Source organism: Tenrec ecaudatus, chromosome 5 (genome assembly GCF_050624435.1).
Source record: "Tenrec ecaudatus isolate mTenEca1 chromosome 5, mTenEca1.hap1, whole genome shotgun sequence".
NCBI lineage: Eukaryota > Metazoa > Chordata > Mammalia > Afrosoricida > Tenrecidae > Tenrec > Tenrec ecaudatus.
Genome location: NC_134534.1, coordinates 42,101,594 through 42,120,359, shown reverse-complemented (window position 1 = coordinate 42,120,359; position 18,766 = coordinate 42,101,594).

Below are 18,766 nucleotides of genomic sequence, written 5' to 3'. Positions count from 1 at the left end.
ATTCAGGAGGCCCATAAACTAGCATCACAAATGGCTGGGTAACAAGATGCACACAGGAGTTAAGTTTTAAGAGCCTTTTGTTCAGAAGGAGGAGAATGGACTGAGATTCCTCTCCCTCCACCCCCCCCCCCACCCTGTGGTGCCCAGCAGAGGCTGCCCACAGCTCTGGCAGTAGGAGTGCCAGCAGGCAGTTGAGACGGGCAGCTGACAGTGCCTTCAAGAGTGTGGGTGTGTGTGGAGAAGGGTTAGCCCCATTACACAAAAATCGCTCAAGGCTCCTCTACAGAAGAAACAGCGTGAACATTAAGCCTGCAAGAAAGAGCCAGGGGAACCTTGGCCCGGCGTCGGCTCTGTAACCTGAAGCACATCATTTACCCCACCCCCACCCCCAAACGCCAGTTTCCTCAAACTGAAGAGGAGGAGATCAAGTTAAATGATCTCTGAGGGCCCTCTCTGGGAAGAAAACCCACGATTAGTCTATGATTGTTTAATAGATTTCAGGGAACTCCGTGGTTTGCAAGCTGTGTCTTTATTTTGGGTTTTTAATTACTGGTGTGATGAATGGCATATTTGGGACACTGTTAGTAATAAGCAGGTGCTAGGCCGCACACAGCACACTCCTAATATTTTCTCTCAGGGCTTACAAAAGTACCGACAGATGTGGCCGAGATGGCCAGCATGTGAGGGAAGTCCCTTATTGGAAATATGACATGTGTCTTTAGACACCCCGATTTAGACAAGGTGCATTTGGGTCACATCTCTCCTGCATTGGCTGACAGCCAGAGGTGGGGAAAAACAACAACTAACATTTATTTGAGCTCAAGGTGGGGGAAGTTACAAAGATTAATAAAATAATATAGCAGCTTCAACTGATGTCAGCACCTTAGGGACTGGGGTTGGGGTAGGTAATTAAATATGCAGTTTGACCCCTGAGCCATTCGTGCATATGAGAATTATATGAGTGCACATTGCAAGGAGGCTCCTGCGTATGCTGAGTGCCCACTTCATATGAAGCTTGGGCTATTAAAGGGAACTCAAGATTGATTTAGAAAAAGAAAGAATGGAGGAAATAAAGACCGATTACTTAAAAGTGGACAGAATTACAAATAAAATTAGAATAGGATATTAATCTTGTTAAACATCTAAAGGAAAATTTGAACAAATAGATTATCCATGAAAAAGAAAAATTCAATAAAAACTACTATTCACTGAGAGAAATGAAAGGAGATACTAGGCTTAATTTTTTTTTTAAGGAACACAGAGAAAAATGCTCTTAGAACTTAAAAATATGAGAGTAGTCATGATGCCTGGCTTAATAGGAGGAATGGGAGTGTTAAGTGTTGAGGACATCATACAGAAATAGGAGTGAAAAGTCAGGAAATTGGGGGGCAGTTTTAAGTGGCGTACCATCCAAAGGAGGAAAAAAAGGAGGGGAGAGAGTATCATGTTCCTTCAAATGTGTGAGTTGGGGGCCCAAACAAAGTCTGAAGGGCTAAGATCAGGATTGGAAAGTAGATGGAGTAAGGCTTCCCAATGAAATTCTACTAGGAAAGACCTTGCTTTTCTCAAAGGTGATCACAGGTAGAGTGTGGTCATGGGGGGAAAAATTGTCACCTCAATTTTCCTTGCCTTTTTCTTACTAACCCAGTTTTCAATTTCCTTAAAACTTCTTCATGTGATCATCCTTCAAGAAAATCTATTGAGATTTACCTCGTTTCGATCTATCAAGATTACCTGGAAAAAACAAACAAACCAGGTGCTCCAACCTTCCTAGTGACCTCCCTGCCCTGAATTTATGTGGCCCAGCAAAACCTCTGGGAAGCCACTGTTTTGATTGGCTGTTCTTTTGAAGGTACCCGACAGGACACAGACACAGGTAGTACCGAGAGAACGGGCCTGCCGCCGACCACTGACCACAGTGACAAGTTTAAACACATTCTGGATGAACCTGCTGATAGAAGACCTGCCACCCAAACAAGCAGTACTTTTGTAGGCCCACAGGGCCAACATTCAATATTGATCTAACCAAAATTATGCTATGAGCATTTTGAAAAGCTTGGAGACTATTCAGTATGTATGTAGGAGGCGCACAGGTGGCACAGCAGTAAAGGACTACCGTCAACCGAAAGGTTGGCTATTTAAACTGTAAATTTGCTCTTAGTCCCAGAAAATTTGCTTACTCTCCCCAAAATAGGATCACACACATTTAAAGGTTAAAATACAAGAAAAAATGTTGTACATGAGAACACTGCTGGAACACATGGAGGAGATGTCACAGGGGAGCAGGGAAAAGTTACTCAGACACAGGGTCACACACCTGGGGGCATCAGGATAGGAAGCAAAGTGGGGTTTGCTAGGTTGCGTGGGCTTCTTGGGGACGGGGCCTCTTAAGTCACTCCACGGACTTCAAAGGCATAGAGGCTGTCTTTGGCTGTTGTGTACTGGCACTGGGGGTTCAGATGGGTTCACAGTGACCCTGCAGTGTGAGCATGTGATAAGGGCATTAGTTGGCTAGTAGACTGGATCAACTGCTGAGGGAAACACCAGTCTCTGGATGCCTCAAAACTAGGTCAAGACCACATTTAAAGAGAATGTCGGGGCAGATACTCTTTACCATGGTATCGCTTCTCATGGATCGTTGCCCTGGGGGTCGCACTCAAATCTCTTTTTTTGTCCTTCAAAGTACAGGAATTGGACAAATAGCATTAACATGGCCACTATTAATAGAATATTTGTTTATGTTTAAATCTCAAAACAAATGGTAAACAAAGCATCCAATTATTCAGAGAGTTCATTAAGCGAGCTGGATCTATGGATGACACATCACAATAATCAATTGCCTTGCTTTATACCAGCAACATTTAATACACATTAGTCAAAACTTGCTGTGCTTATGAAATTAATAAAAGTACAGAAACAAAGGATGTACATGAACTGTATGTCAAAAATCAGAAACCTACTTTAAGCCATTAAGAAGTGAAATACGTAGAATTTTCTGTCATGTTTTTAGATAGGAAGCTAAAATATTCCACGGGGTCGATGTAAAATTATATGCCTATTAACCTCACTCTAATGCCACAAGATGCTGCTCAGATTAAGATCCTGAGAAAGCTAAAAAAATTTTTTTAAGTGGTCATTGCAAATAATTGGGTTTACATATCACCTAAAATGTAACCAATGGATCTAAGGGATCTATTATGATCTTGTGGATCCTTCTTGGACTTGGCATTCGAGTGCAGAAGAGCAAAGGGTAAATAAAATCCAGGGCTTCAAACGTGTTCATTCAGATTCAATGTCCTGTTGAACATTGCCTTTCTACCCCATCCGCTCCCGTGGTGTTGATTCTGAATCAGAACAGCCCAGGATTTTCAAAGCTGTCGATCTTTACAAGAGCAGAGAGCTTCATCATTCGCGTGCATAGGGGCTGGTAGGTTTGAGCCATCAACCTTTTTTACTGGGGGCTCCTATAACAATCCATACATCCATCGTATCAAGCACACGTGTACATATGTTGCCCTCATTGCTTTCTGAACATTGACTTTCTATTTGAGCCTTCCAACGCTTACTGGACAACAGCACCGCATCAGAACCTGCAGTTTAACAAGACCACCAGGCGATTCCTACAAGTTCCCCTGGAGGGGGTCGGGGGTGATTCTTAACTATACAATGTAAATTCTGATTCAGTGTATCTAAGGTGGAGATGCAATTTCTGAGCAGATGTCAAACTGGAAGCAATTGTTTCCAAGCCTCCCTTACTTTGGGAATTCTTACAAGACCCATAGGGTCCCACCTGATTTAGATCCCCTCCATCTCTGAACTTATTCCCTTCCACCTCTCCACCCACTCACCCTCCTTCCTCCTGTCTAGCCACATCTGTGTCAGTCAGAGTTAGAGGAGGAGGGCTACAAAGGAAAAGAAAAGGTTTGATGGTTCTGGTGAGATACATAGGTAGTCAGTTTACCTGATCTTAAAATTCAGTTCTAGCAGCAGATGGGTATCTGGCCAGCTACTAGACCATGTTTTCACCCTAGAACCCAAATGCTGTTCCAGAACCACCATCAAGACCAACCCTCCCCTACCTAATTTTTTTAAAATAAATCATCTTATTGGAAGTTCTTATAGCTCTTATAACAATCCATACAATGATATCAAGTACATTTGTACACAAGTTGCCGTCATCATTTCCAAAACATTACCTAACTAAATTTTAACTAACCATCACGATCACAGTAAGGTCTGTGGATCTGAACTGCACAATGGTATTGTCAATTGCCTCCTTTGCATGTGTAAGCTGGACAATGAATAAGGAAGAGTGCAGGAGAATTGATGCATTTGAACATCGGTGTTGGCAAAGAATACTGACTATACTACCATGGACTGCCAGGCATAGGAACAATTGTGAGCTTGGCACGGACCCTGCAGTGCCCCATTCTGTTGTGCATAGGGTAGCTATGGGTCACATCCAGCTCTATGGCACCTAACAACAACATGGACTGCCTGAAGAACAAACTAAGCTGGGAAGATGTACAGCCAGAATGTTCTTTCAAAGCAAGGATGGTCAGGTTTTGTCTCATATCCAATGGGCATGATATCAGGCAAGATCAAACCTGGGATCATGCTTGGTAGAGTAGAGAAAGACCTTGAACAAGATGGATTGACACAGCGGCTGCAAGAATGGGCTCAGTCATAGGAACAATTGTGAGGATGGCACCAGACCAAGCAGTGTTCCATTCTGTTGCATATAGGATAGTGGTGAGTCGGAACCAACTCATTGAGCCCTAACAACAGTGTGACCACCAGCTCTGAGGCTCACCTGGATGGACCACTCAGACGATGAACTGTCGACCTGCCCAACGAGCACTCCGTCTCTTCTCAGGTCCTCCCTCCTTGTGTGCCTGAGCTTCCACCAGAATATCACGAAGTAATAGTCCGTCTGCATGACCAAATCTTATGACTTGCTTTTGGGTCTGTCTCTGCCTCAGCCCCTGCCCCAACCCAGTGGACATGTCTAATTCAAAGTCTAAGTCCCTGTCCGCCTGACACCTTCCGGTTCTTTCCCAGTGCAGTTGTAACAATATGAGACCCCACCTCCCTTTCATACTAGCGCTCCCTATCAAACCTGTGTAACTCTGCCAAGCCGCAACCAGCAGGTCCAGAAGAGTGCTTACTTAACCATACAGATGGCTGCGAAGCCCTTCTCCGGGACCTCTGAGCTCAGTTCGGGAAACTACAGTTTACATGTCTTGAAGAGGTCAGTCAACACATTCTTACCAAGCTTCATCCATGCCCAGACAACGCCTCACACCCAGACATTTCTTCCTTAAACTGGAACCATTCTTCTCTGACCTCCCTAATCCCAACCCTCCCTCTAGCTCCTCACATCATTCCAGTAAGTCCACTGCAGCCGCGTTCTCACCGAAGGCAGTTCAACAATCCCAGTCTCAACTGACTGGGCAAGTCAAGAAGCCTAAGATATGCCCTAGCGTGAGCTTTCCAAAGGCGAATTGAATTTCACAATGAATAGTCATATTACCAAACAGAACCAAACCGAACATTACACTGGATTGCAGCCATTTCACGATTTCTTTTAAGAGAGAGAGAGAGAGAGAGAGGAAGAAGAAGAAGAAGAAGAAGAAGAAGAAGAAGAAGAAGAAGAAGAAGAAGAAGAAGAAGAAGAAGAAGAAGAAGAAGAAGAAGTCGTAGTAGTAGAGGGGATTTGTGGTATGAGCAGCTGATCCAAACCCAAACAAAAGACAGCACTCAACTCAAAGTTTGAGCCTAACCAGGGGCCGAAACATGTTTGCTTTGAGGTTTTGCGAAAGGTCTCCGGGCCTAACAAAGTTCAGATGAAACTTGGCTGCTTCTCTCTTAGGCTCTGGCTCAGAACTTGTGGCGTTTCATGTGGTTTGGTTTTAAAACAAAACTTTTGCACAGCACTAATAAATGATTCTTTCTCAGCATGGAAAGCAATTAAACGTATAGCCCCTTGGGTTTTAGTCTTAGAATCACTAAATGGCCTAGAAGAGGGATCACACAGAATGAGGTAGGTGAATTTACTCTAGACACCGCAGTTCAGATGACTGGAGACCCAACGAGCGAAAGAAGAACTCCGAAGAAACCAGTAAAACGAGGCCACTGGGAAGCTTGCTAATGAAGGGAATTTAGCATCAGCCTGCAAGGAACGTACTAGAACTGCTTGCAAAGCTCCAGGGAAGATCACATGAAAGGAGCCCAGAACCATCTGTCTTCAGCCTTCACCCGCCACTCAGAAGGCTGCCGGTGAGCTTTCCAGTACACACAAGGGGGAGCTTCCTCTTTGGACACACTCGTCCCAAGCAGCCCACTCATATCGGTTCATGCTGAGGATAAGTTGGGGGAGTCCCTGCAAGCGAGGTTCCCTCTAGCTCTTTCTTTTCAGAAAGGGGCAGCACACTGGAGTTCCGTGAGCTCATCCGTCAGGACGCACCACTGAGTCAACGCTCAGACCCCTGATGGAGAGTGATGCGGCTGGAGCAGGCTCTGCCGAGACACAGCTTCTCCTTGTAGCTCAGACTTCTGAAGGGGTGCATCCAGGCTGCACAGTGATTGACAAGGAGAACTCGATTGTGGTAGTTATATAATCTGTTGTCAATATGAGACTTAAGAGCGAAGGGGTGGAGTTTAGCCTGTCAATCAGATCACAGCCTAATGACCTTATTTGGAGGCACTAAGGAGATAAATAGCTCACAGGAGTCAGGACGCAGACTGACGGAGCTACTCTAGAGCCCTGGAGCTGAAGGAGCCACATGACAGCCCCTTGCCAGCACTGAGATGCTTCTACTGCCACTGGATCCACCAGACTTTCCACCCACTGGCCTGTGATCTTCCTGCATTCAGAATCATTGCATGTGTTGCGTGAATCTGAAGTGAAATTTATAGATGGTATTGGACATATGGGCTGATACAGGACTTATGGACTTGATCGGGACTGGCCTGGGATGTTTTCTCATTATTCAATTGCTCTATAAAGCTCTTTCTTAGACACATGGGTCTCCCTGGATTTGTTTCTCCGGTCTACCCAGACTAACACCTCGAGACAGCCGTGTAACAGGCCTGATGACGCAAAGGAAAAAGAAAGGAAAGGGTACCATCGTGTTGACACAGACTTGCATCCCCGAGCATGTCAAAGTGGGACTGTGCTCCACCATGACTGCATTCTGAACATGAAATGAACTTGAAAGAGCTCACTGCTATCCGGTCGATTCCGACTCACAGGGACCCTGCAGGACAGAGGAGAACTGCCCCTGTGGGCTTCCCAGACTGTAACTCTTTACCACAGTAGAAGGCCTCATCGATCTCCCTTGAAGCGGCAAGTGGTTTGGGATGCTGACCTTTTGGTTAGCAGTCCAATGAGTACCCACTACGCCCTCAGGGCTCCTAAGAATGAGATTGCCAGGTCTGTGTTGTGAGGTGCTGCTGCATGGGTTTGAAGCCAAGCTTTCCATTAGCAGAAGAGAGCAGTAACCATTAGCACAGCACTCAGGGACTCTAGAGGGTAGAGAGAGCCGCCCTGTGTGGTGCATTCTGTAGGGACCATGATGTGCTCCGGGGCCCCCGGTGGACCATTCTCCAGATCACAGCGCTCCCTCACAGCTGCAGTGGAAGTTCGCCGAGCACACAGTATGTCAGCATTGGTGGAGGCACCACAGGTGAAGCATAGCTGTCTTTGCCCTAGCAGGAATTACATTTTAATAGGAGAGACTGACAAGGAGCAAATAATTTAACAAATAAATGAATCCTCCTCGTTTGGGCGAAGGCACCCAACAATTATTGGTAGACTGGCTTCATTAACAGCACCCATTCTTTATCTGTCCCTCCGTCTGTGCCCTTTGCCATGGGACTCTGGCGTTCCTTCCATCCAGAAAGGAAATCTGTTCCATCTCAAAACTTACTTGGAACAATAACTAGGCTGTTGGCAATTGAGCCACAGCAGAAACACGGGAAAGAGCTCGCACTTTTTGTTCTGCGTTTGCCCTGAGCCACTGGGCTGAGCCGGTGGCGGAGCCAGCCTGCTGGTGGAATGAGAGAAACATGGGGTTGAGGGGTGGGATTGCGGTCTCAGCACATATTTCACAAACCTCCCAGTGGACGTTTGCAAGCAGGCGTGGCAGCAGAGTTAATAGCGGTAGATCCACAGTCCGGCAATAACTCTGATCTACGAGCAGATGCGTACACAGACATTCAGGCTGAACAGGTGTGGGAGGGAGGGTGGGAGTCCACCCGCAAATACAGACAGGTTTGACCAAAGATATTTGTGTATGTGTTTTTAGCTTCATTCCAAATATATCCATGAATGTAGCGGAGCATACAGGGGGCAAGGTAAACTCAAGCTCACTGGCCTTGGTCGATTTCAACTCGAGGTGATCTTATAGCACTGGAGAGAACTGTGGGTTCCTGGGACTGTAAATTTATGGGAATAAAGAGCCTCCTTTTTCTCCTCAGGAGCAGCCGGTGGTTTTGAACTGCTGGCCTTGTTTGGGATTAGCAGCCCAATGTATAACCACTGTGCCAAACCAAAGTCAATTGTCATAACATAATTCATAGACAATGTTCTACTTCCTACTTGGATGAGTAGCAACTGGGATCTTAAAAGCTCATGAGCAGCCATCTCAGGGACAACTATTGATCTCTCCCCAATCACAGGAACGACGAATGATGAGAATTAAAAGACATGCAGAGGGTGGAGGGAGGGTGCGATGGAAAGGGAGAACCAATTACAAGGATCTACACATAACCTCCTCCCTGGGGGGATGGATAACAGAGAAGTGGGTGAAAGCAGACATCGGACAGTGTAAGATATGACAAAATAATAATAGTTTATAAATTATCAAGGGCTCGTGAGGGAGAGGGGAGCAGGGAGGGAGGGGGGAAAATGAGGAGCTGATACCAAGGGCTCAAGCAGAAGGCAATTGTTTGGGGAATGATGATGGCTACAAATATACAAATGGGCTTGCCACAATGGACGGATGTATGGATTGTGCTAAGAGTTGTACGAGCCTCCAATAAAATGATTTTAAAAAATAATCATAATTTTTTAAAAGACACACGGAAACAATTAGCTCAAAGAACCAGTGGACCATTCCAAGATCAGTCTTCACAACTCTGAGGCCAAAAGGAATGGATCGTGGCTGGCTACTGCTACAAATTGCTCTGAGATGGAGCGTATGAGAAGGTCCTGAGGAGAGTGGGAGGGAAATATGGAACAAAACTCAAAATTGTAAAGGAGACCAGCTTCCTCGCTGGAGAAAGACAGATGGGACCCCAAAGACGATGCTCCTGGGGCACCCTTCAAGTCTGGAATTGAACTCACCCCCAGCTAAGTTTTCAGTCAAACAATAGGTCAGCCTACAATGGGCACAATCATAATAGTGTGGTAAGCACATCTTAGAATAGTCCACCATGCTGGGTCAAAAGGATAGCATATAGCCAAGAACAGAGTTCAGAGTGTTAGGAAGGAAGGAGGAGTGGAAACAGGAAATCAGATAAGTGATGACCATGGAGAGAATTGCAATGGATGCATTGAAACAAATTGTCTATGACTTGTTGAATGGAAAACTGGTCATCTGCTCTTTTAACTCACACTCGATTCACGGAAGTATGAGCCCTCGGTCAGCACAACCCCCCAGGCCAAGTGCAATTAAGACCAGAACAACTTTCCCACCTAAATCCTCAACCACAGACTCTTCAGTAAAAGCTCATCTTTGGAAGTTGCTGAGTTTGGAAGAGATTTGTGACACACCTGTTGTTGCGATAGATAACTAATACAAGTCCATGGGGCTCTATCTGAAAGAGATAGCCTAGGAAGCCACCATTGACCACTATCACCCCAGCTGATCAAAAGTATTTGAGGTGAACTCTACAGGGCACTGAGAGATGCAATAAATACCAGAGATGAAGGCTAGCTATAATCTTCACCATATGAGATAAAGTTGGGGCAGGAAATGGGGAGATAAACAAACTTAGAGAAAAGTTCAGAGCCATTGCAATACGGTGTGGTTCCCAAAAGTCTTCCAAATAAAATTCAGACCCTTCATTTATGCCATACAGTCATCTCTGGACTGGTCCTTACTGCTTCCTCTCCAAATCTACTTCCTTCTCAGCTACAGGGGGCTAAATCATACGGAATGCCTCTCTCAAGTTCACTTGCCCTCTAGCTCCTAGTTGAATTTGCCAATAAGAGAAAAGAGTAGGATTTCAAAGATGAGAAAACAAAAAAGTCAGAGTTTGTATTCCTCTGTGGTTTTCCTTCTGACGGCAGAGTGGTTACCGACTGGGCTGCTAACCACCAGATTAGCAGTTGAGCTACTCCAAGGGAGAAAGAAGGGGTTCTAGTCCACCCTATGGGGTCACTATGAATCAGAATGGATTTGAAGACTGTGAATGTGGGTTTGGTTTGAACACTTTCTAGCTGGTAACCAAAAAGTTAGAGGTTCAGATCCACCAAGAGGCAACTAGCGATCTACTTCCAGAAACTCACCCACTGAAAGCCCTAGGGAGCCCAGTGCATCTGACACCCATGGGGTCACCATGAGTCACCAAGGCCTCTACCATAATTGGTGTGTGTGGTGTTTCTGAACCAGATGCCTACGTCCCATAGGGGGACCCCTCTTTTTGTCATAGACTTCCCCTTCCCTGTGCCCCAGCTCTAGGAATGGTAACACTTAGCATTCTTACTATCCCTGGCTGTTTCCTCTCCTGTTGATTTTCCCTAATCTCACCCAAACAAGGTTTTAAAAAATGGGAGGTGGGGAGAGGTGGCTGTTCATTAAAGTCACTTCAGGCCTTGGGAGCCCTACATGGGTTGCTATGAGTCACACACACTATATGTCAGTGATTCTGTCACACCGTGGTGCCTGTGTGTTACTGTGCTGCTAGAAGCTGTGTCAATGGTGTTTGGAAGACCTTCCGGGTCACCAAAGGAGAACAGGTTTCAGCAGCGTTTACAGACTACAAAGGATAAGCTGTCTACTTCTGAAGAACTAGCCACCTTATAAATAGAAGCAGGGCATTTTCAGATAAAAAAAATTCAGGGTTCACAGCGGAACACTGTCAGATGCACTGCTGGAAGTCGAGTCCCCTGTGGTTAGAAAGCACTCAAGATATGACTGAGGGGAAGCTGCCTTCTCAAAGTCACGTCGAATATTGATGTGGATGAAAAAGTCCTTTGGGACCTTCATTTGCTGATGCGGCACAACTCAAAATGAGAAGAAACAGCTTCAAACATCTATTAATAATTGGAACTTACAAAGTATGAATCTAGGAAATTGGGAGACTATTAAAAATTAAATGGAACACATAAAGATCAATATCCTAGGCCTCCATTAGCTGAAATGGACTGTTGTTGTTGTTGTTGTTGTTGTTGTTGTTGTTGTTGTTGTTGTTGTTGTTAGATGCCCTGAAGTCAGTTCTGAGCCATAGCGACCTTATGCACAACAGAATGAAATGGATTGATTGACCATTTTGAATCAGACCGTCTTATGGTTTACTATGCTAGGAATGACAAATTCAAGAGGAATGGCATCACATCATCACAGAGCACATCTCAAGATCTACCTTGAAGTACAAGGCTGTTTGTGATAGGATAATATCTACTCATATAAGGAAACCCAATGAATATAACCATTATTCAAATTTATGCACCAAATACTAAAGCTAGTGATGAAGAAATTGAAGGATTCTACCAACATCTTCTGGCTGAAATAGATCCAAACATGCAATCAGGTTGAATTGATAATTATTGGCAATTGGAATGCAAAAGTTGGAAACAAACAGGAAGGAACAGTAGTTGCAAACATGGTCTTGGTGACAGAAAGCTGGAGACCACATGATAGAATTTGGAATGACCAATGACTTCTTCTTCACAAATTCATTTTTTCAACAACACAAAAGGTGACTATACATATGATGGAATACACAGAAATCAAACTGCATCTGTGAAAAGATGGTGGAGAAGCTCAATATTAGCATCTAAAATTATGTGAGGCGCTAACCGTGGAACAGACTGTGGTAGTTACATAATCTGATGACAATTTGGTACTTGATAGGATTACAAGCAAAGGGGTGGAGTCTGGCCTGTCAATCAAGATATAGTCAATGAGGGTTCTTTGTGGGGATGGCCTTCTCCTGAGAATTCTGGGAACTCCTGTATTTCCTCTTGCCCTGCTCACTTTCTTGGAGACTCTCTACTGACAAGACACATGGCACTACGCCTTGGGAGCTGGAGAAGCCACATGGACCTACCCTGGTGCAACCAGACCTCTGAAGCTGGAGAAACCATGTAGAGACTCCTGCTGGTGCTGAGATGCTTACACCACCACTGGATCCAGAAGATTTCCAACCAACTTGCCTGTGAGCTTCCTGTATTCAGCGTCATTACATGTGTTTCATGAGTCTGAAGAAGACTTTATAGATTGGTATCGGACATATGGGTTAATATAGGACTTATAGACTTGATCTGGGCTGGGCTGGGATGTTTTTTCAATATTCAATTGCTCTTTTATATAAACCCTTTGCTCGTATACATATGAATGTCTATGGGTTTGTTTCTCTAGTCTACCGGGGCTAACACACAGACCATTAATTGCTCATATATAAGTTCTGGATGAAGGAAATAAATCCAAGCTGTATTGAAGGCATTAGCCAAAAACAAGGCTCCAGCAATGAACAGAAGACCAACTGAAATGTTCCAACAAGCTGATATAGCATTGGAGCACTTACCTCTCTGTGCTAAGAAATTTGGAAGTCAGATACCTGGCCAATTGACTGGAAGAGAGCCATATTTGTACCCATTCCAAAGTCAAGTTACCTAGCAGAATGCACAAATGATAGAATATCATCAATATCATGCAAGTGAAACGTTGCTGAAGCTCATTCGACAACAATTGCAGCATTCACAGGGAGCTACAGGAAATTCAGGCTGGATTCAGAAGGGGACATCGAGCAAGGGATATCATTGCTGATATCAGATAGATCTTGGCTGCAGTCAGGGATAGCTTCCTGGAAAAGGTAGCATGGGAGCACAGTTTTAGCCTGCGTGAGAGTTAGCCTGGCAAACACATCACTCTGGGATACCAATCTACCATAAAATCATGGAGAAAAATACCTTAGTAAGCCACCAAGGAGGGTAAGGATGCAGGAATGTAGCGGCACTGACCATTTCCTCCCTCTCAGGAAAGCACTCTGGTAAGAGAGCCCTGCCTCCGGCCATGCCCAGCTCCCCAGACGAGGCAAGAAAGAACAATTTGTTTCTTCCCCTGAGGCAGTTGGCGCGGGTCCGGGCTAGATCTGGACCCTTGAGCCTTGTGGGCACTGGTTGCAGCAGTGTGGAACGAGCCGGCCTCCCTCTCTGGCATTTCCAGAAGGGCTGTTCTCTCACTGATCTGAAGAGGCTGCATCCTTTCACCGCCACAACCTTGTTCTAATCACAGATCCAGCACCAGATGGCCTGCACATCTCAACCGGTTTTGTGAAATGAGAGCTGGCACCTTGGCTGAAGTCCTCTTTCCCAGTTCTCTCTACGTGGTCAAGAGCTCCAGACCAGGAGCCAGGAGTCTCGGGTTCGAGTCCGGCCTCGTCTCCAGCCAGCGAGGTAACTTTGACAGAGTCACCTCCCAGCTCTCGCGTGTGAGGTGACAGAGAGAGGCTCTATGGCTCCTGTATCCTGAGTCCATGGCAGTTAAGCAATTCCTACGAAAATTCCTGGGAAATGCTGGTGACAACCCTGCCCCCTTAAAGAGAAGATTGCCTAAGGACAGAAAATAAGAGTTAAGACCTTAAAAATGAAGGAAGGACTGAAAGAGCAAGGAAGAAGGGTTTATTGAGGACATAACCAGGTGCAGTCACGTCTATTTCTGACCAGTCGCAGCTCCAACTGACAGAGCAGTTCCGCCCGACCCATTGAGTTCTCTAGACGCTAATATTTAAGGGAGTAGGTCACTCGGTGTTCTGTCCTGTGAAACGTAGGTTCACATCCCCAGCCTTTTGGTTAGCTGAGCACTTCACCATCGCACCACCGGGGCTCCAAACCACGCCTCAGCTCACTCACACTTCAAGCCACGTCTCCCGGGGTTTCCCGCCAACGTGCCTCTGAACCAGGAGGGTCTTGACAAGGAACCTGGGAATCCAGCCTGCAGAGACGGAACAGGCTAGAGTCTTGTTTTTCTCTGAAAAACTAGCACGCATTTTGCGTTTGGCTCCATAAACAGAGGTTTGTTTTCCTATAAAAATAAATGACACTTCCCCTATCTCCCGGGGAGTAAAATTCCTGCTAATTCTGTGGTGCGCAAGCCCCTGGCCAGTCCTGTGGGTCTCGGAGATGGGATGGTGCAGTTGGGGAGGCAGGGACCTGCCAGTGAAGAGGACCCCGTCCCGGATCACGAGCAGACTGGGAGATCGCCCAGTTTGTACAGCCAGAGAAACCACACAAGTACGAAGATGACAACTAGCACAGAAATGTTTGCCGGCCGAGCCCTGGGATGAAAGGTTTGCTGGCAGAGCCCCCTCCTCTGCAGTCTGTGCCAGAGAAGAGGACGTCTCCGTTTGTTTATCCTGTGTTTACTACAGTGAGGCCTACCAGTGCTCTGTTGTAGCCGTTTCAGAAACTTGTGAGGGCAGATTTGGGGGTGTTTATTTTCAAAAGCAATGGAAGGCAGGGAAAGAGAGGGCAAACGTGCCAGGGAAGAGAGACCACATGCTTGGGGGTTAAGCAGGAGGTCTGAGCAGGGAGAGCTGCTTGAGCCGCCAGCAGGAGAGGGACCAGATGGGCCTTGGCTTGGGATCCAGCTGACCAGAACCTGACTCTCCATGGGACGCCTGGAAGCCAACCGGGGCAAGGGCCCCTGGCGAATGAGCTGCTGCCCGAGTGTAGCAGGCGGGCAGAAGATCCTCAAGGCTGCCGTGGGGTGAGCCTGAGCTAGCACGTGCCTGACACACCCTAAAGAGAGGCGTCTGCGAGTATGATGCCTATTCGTGATCAGGAGGGAGGTGAGCTGACTTGGTGACAAAGTTCAGGATCAGGACAGGTATCCAGAAGCACGCAAGAGACAAGAGCTGAGGCAGCACTTGCAAAGCCACGGAGATCCTGGGGAAGAGGCTGAAACGTTGGAGTAAATTTAACGAGGCTTATTGAGGTCACTGAGGAGAGACTCTGAAGGGGATCCCAACCCCCTTTCCCCACCAGGTGGTAAAACCACAGACTTGAAGGAGGTCAGGTGGTACTGGACACAAAAAGATGGAACCTCGCAACAGCAGCGCTGCCCACTGTGGTCAGCAGTCAGGGAGAAGGGACATGGCACCCAGCCGTAGGGTTGATTCTAGTCATGTGACTTTTTTTTTTTTTTTGTAAACCATGTCATCTTTCTAAGTCTCTGCTTCATCATCTATTAAAATGAGGATAAACACAATAATCCCTTCCTCTTTTTGTTTTTTAATGGAAGCAGCTTTAAAATGGGTCTAAAGGGAGATCAAACAATAAAGTATCACATGTTGACTTAACCACAGCTGCCATAATCAACTTTGCAGTGTTCTCTGCCTGAGAACAGTCCTATTCCAATCCCACAACTCTGATCGGAGGGGATTCGCCAGAGGTTTCATCCATGTGTGGACCTTGCAAATGGATTTTGGGCTTCCACTGTCATCCATCTATAGCCTTCTGCAAACCAGGTGCTCGCAATTTAAGCTCTGCTGCCATTCCCTTATACCAGTTGGATCAAATTATTTACAATCCTTGGATCACACAGGCTGGTGTGCTTCCTGCATGTGGACTTAGTTGACCCTTCACTTAGAGGCCTACTTGCTTGAAAATAATCCTCTAAGGCAGTGGTTCTCAACCTTCCTAATGCCGCGGCCCTTTAATACAGTTCCTCATGTTGTGGTGACCCCCGACCATAAAATTATTTTCATTGCTACTTCATAACTGCAATTTTGCTGCTGTTATGAATCGGGCAATCCCTGTGCAAGGGTCGTTCAACCCCTAAAGAGGTCGCGACCCACAGGTTGAGAACCGCTGCTCTAAGGCCCCAGATGCTATTTTTTCTAATAGCCGGGCACCATCTAGTTTTGAAGCTGGTCGATCCCCTCTGACCACGGAGCAGGGTTGTGACGAGCCTTGCTCACATCCAGAATGCATTGGAACGTCGATTGCTGCAGATGCACGGGATTAGAATTTAACACCCTATCATTCGATCTTCCTTATGATCCATTTGGATTTGTCTTAGTTTTTCATATTTTCTGCTTTCCTTTCTATTGAGGTTTTACCTATTTTACTTTTTCTTTATTATTCTTGTAATTTTTTGTTTTTGCTCTTTAATGCTTTTCTATATATGAAACCCAGGATAGGTATATCGATAGCAGCCGTAACTGGATCAATGGTGCCTTGATGGTATGGCAGAGGAGGCTGGGGGGAACAGGGAGCTCATAACGATGAGTACAAGAACTAAGAAAAGGTTTTAAAAGTGATTGTGGCAGTAATTGTACAACTCTTTTTTATGTGATTGACCTATTGAATTGTATGGTATGTGCATTATATGCCAATACAATTGTTGGGGAATAAATCAATCGTTTCCCATAGATTTCTTGGGAGATTCAAATAAGATCATTCATGGCATATTTTTTTTAAATGCTTGGTACCTGTTGGTTTTCTCACTATTAGCAAGTAAATGGTGTGTTGTCTCTATGAGGGCTCTGAGAATGGATAGGGAAATATCAGGTCTTCATTTTCTAGTGCTGCTATAACAGAAAGATCAAAAGTGGGTGACGATAGCAAGCAAATTTACTTTCTCACAGTCTGAGAGGTCAGAAGTCCAAATTCAGGGGACGGGCCCTAGAAGCTCCCTGTCTCTTCTTAGCTTCTAATTCTGAGCAAGCTGCATGTGGCTTGACGTGCTTCTCGCCCCCATTTCTGTTTACTCCCTTGCTTATTTAATCAAAATTTTATATTTCACAAGAGGCTGATCTAAGATATGCCCTACTAACAGTGTCATTAATATAATAAAGCCCTTTCTCAAATGGAATTATTCATGTTGTTTGGAATCGTCAAATCTAAATCTGCTTCAACTCATTTCAACCATCTGTACAACAGAACGGAACACTGCTGGGTCCTGCAGCGTCCTCACAGGATGCTGAGCTCACTGTTGCGGCCACTGAGTCAGTCCGTCTCGGTAAAGGATTATAGGCACATATGGGATTCGAGGCACAGGTAGAGGGGTTAGCATTGATGACATAGTTTGCAGGGGACACAAGTCAAACAAAATGTCCCTTCAGAGTCCTTAGGCTTTACGTTGAATGAGGAAGATGAGCAAATGAGAATAAAAGGGAGAGAATGAGCAGGTGAGAGAAGAAGGGAACCAGCAAGCGACGATGGCGGGATACAAGGAGGAAAAGCAAGGGGAGAGGAGGTGGCAGAGAAAGCAGGGGGAAATAAAAGAGGAAGGATGCGCCAAGTAATTCATTTAAACGGACAATTTAATACGAGAATGTTCCAGAACACATCATCCATTGGCCTCTTCGTCTCGGTCTCCCTCACCCTTTGGGCCATCCTTGAAATGTGATTGTTCTTCCTAACCCAACACTGACCCGAGTCTCTTCTCCCTTCTTGGCCAATGCCATGACTCAACTCGCTCTACATTCTACACCCCCACGTATGTTTCTCTAGTTTAGATGCTCCTGAGCTTCAAGAGGTGTTTCCAATGGTCAACTGCACATTCTCACCTACACATGTCAGATTCAACACACCCAAGAGAGATCTCGTAGCATTCCATAAACAAGCAAGCAAATAAAGGCTCCTCTTCTCCCTCATTTTGTCCTTAGCAGGGTTAGGGCAACACCACCAGCAGACTCATGCAAGACTTATCCCCCTCACCCTAACCCTCTGTTCCGTTGCCTGCCTAATGTCGCTTGGATTTTGTTCCAATTCTCCATTCCTTCATTGGTGACCTCAGTTCAGACCATCAACTCTCAGCTAGACTCAAGCATCGGTCTTGTTGCAAAACTGCAGTCTTTTCTTCAAGAAAGAAGTTCATGCCCTAGTCCACATACAGAAAAATACTCGACACAAATGATGCTAAACTATAGGATAATATTTATTTTTAAACTATAAATGCCCATATTTTCTTTTACATTAAAGCTATTCTAGACTACTTAAGGACATACTTCCATGAGGAATAGCAACATTATTCTTTTCCCCTAGCAACAGTGTTTACAAATGGGGCCCTGGCTTATAGCGATTATCTCACACAGCTGCTTCTAAAGTAATACAGGTGTGTGGCATCAGCAGAGCAAATTTAAACTCTTAAAAATCAGTATGTTCCTCACCGGGACCTCCTGGGAACCTGGTCAAGCATTTGCAGGTTAATTAATACCAACATGAATTTGGGGGTTGTAAGGAAAGAAATGTGGTTTTCAATTTAATTCAACATCAGTCGACATGTCCTGAATTTCTGATGAGTTACAGATTAAGAGAAGTATTGTCTATTTTCTTATTTGTGAAGAACAAGGGGCTCCTCCTTCCCTACAGCGAATACTCCATTAATTCCTTTTTCTGTCCCTACAAACCATGACACTCCCTACATTTTCCAAGTAGCTTAGTCAAGTCACCCACGTAGCTTAGTCAAGTCACCCACGTAGCTTAGTCAAGTCACCCACTTTCTGCCCAACTCTCTGGCTGCTGATGCAAGAGGGATTCCCCACCACCACCAGCACACACACAAATGTAGATCACATGGGGAAAGGA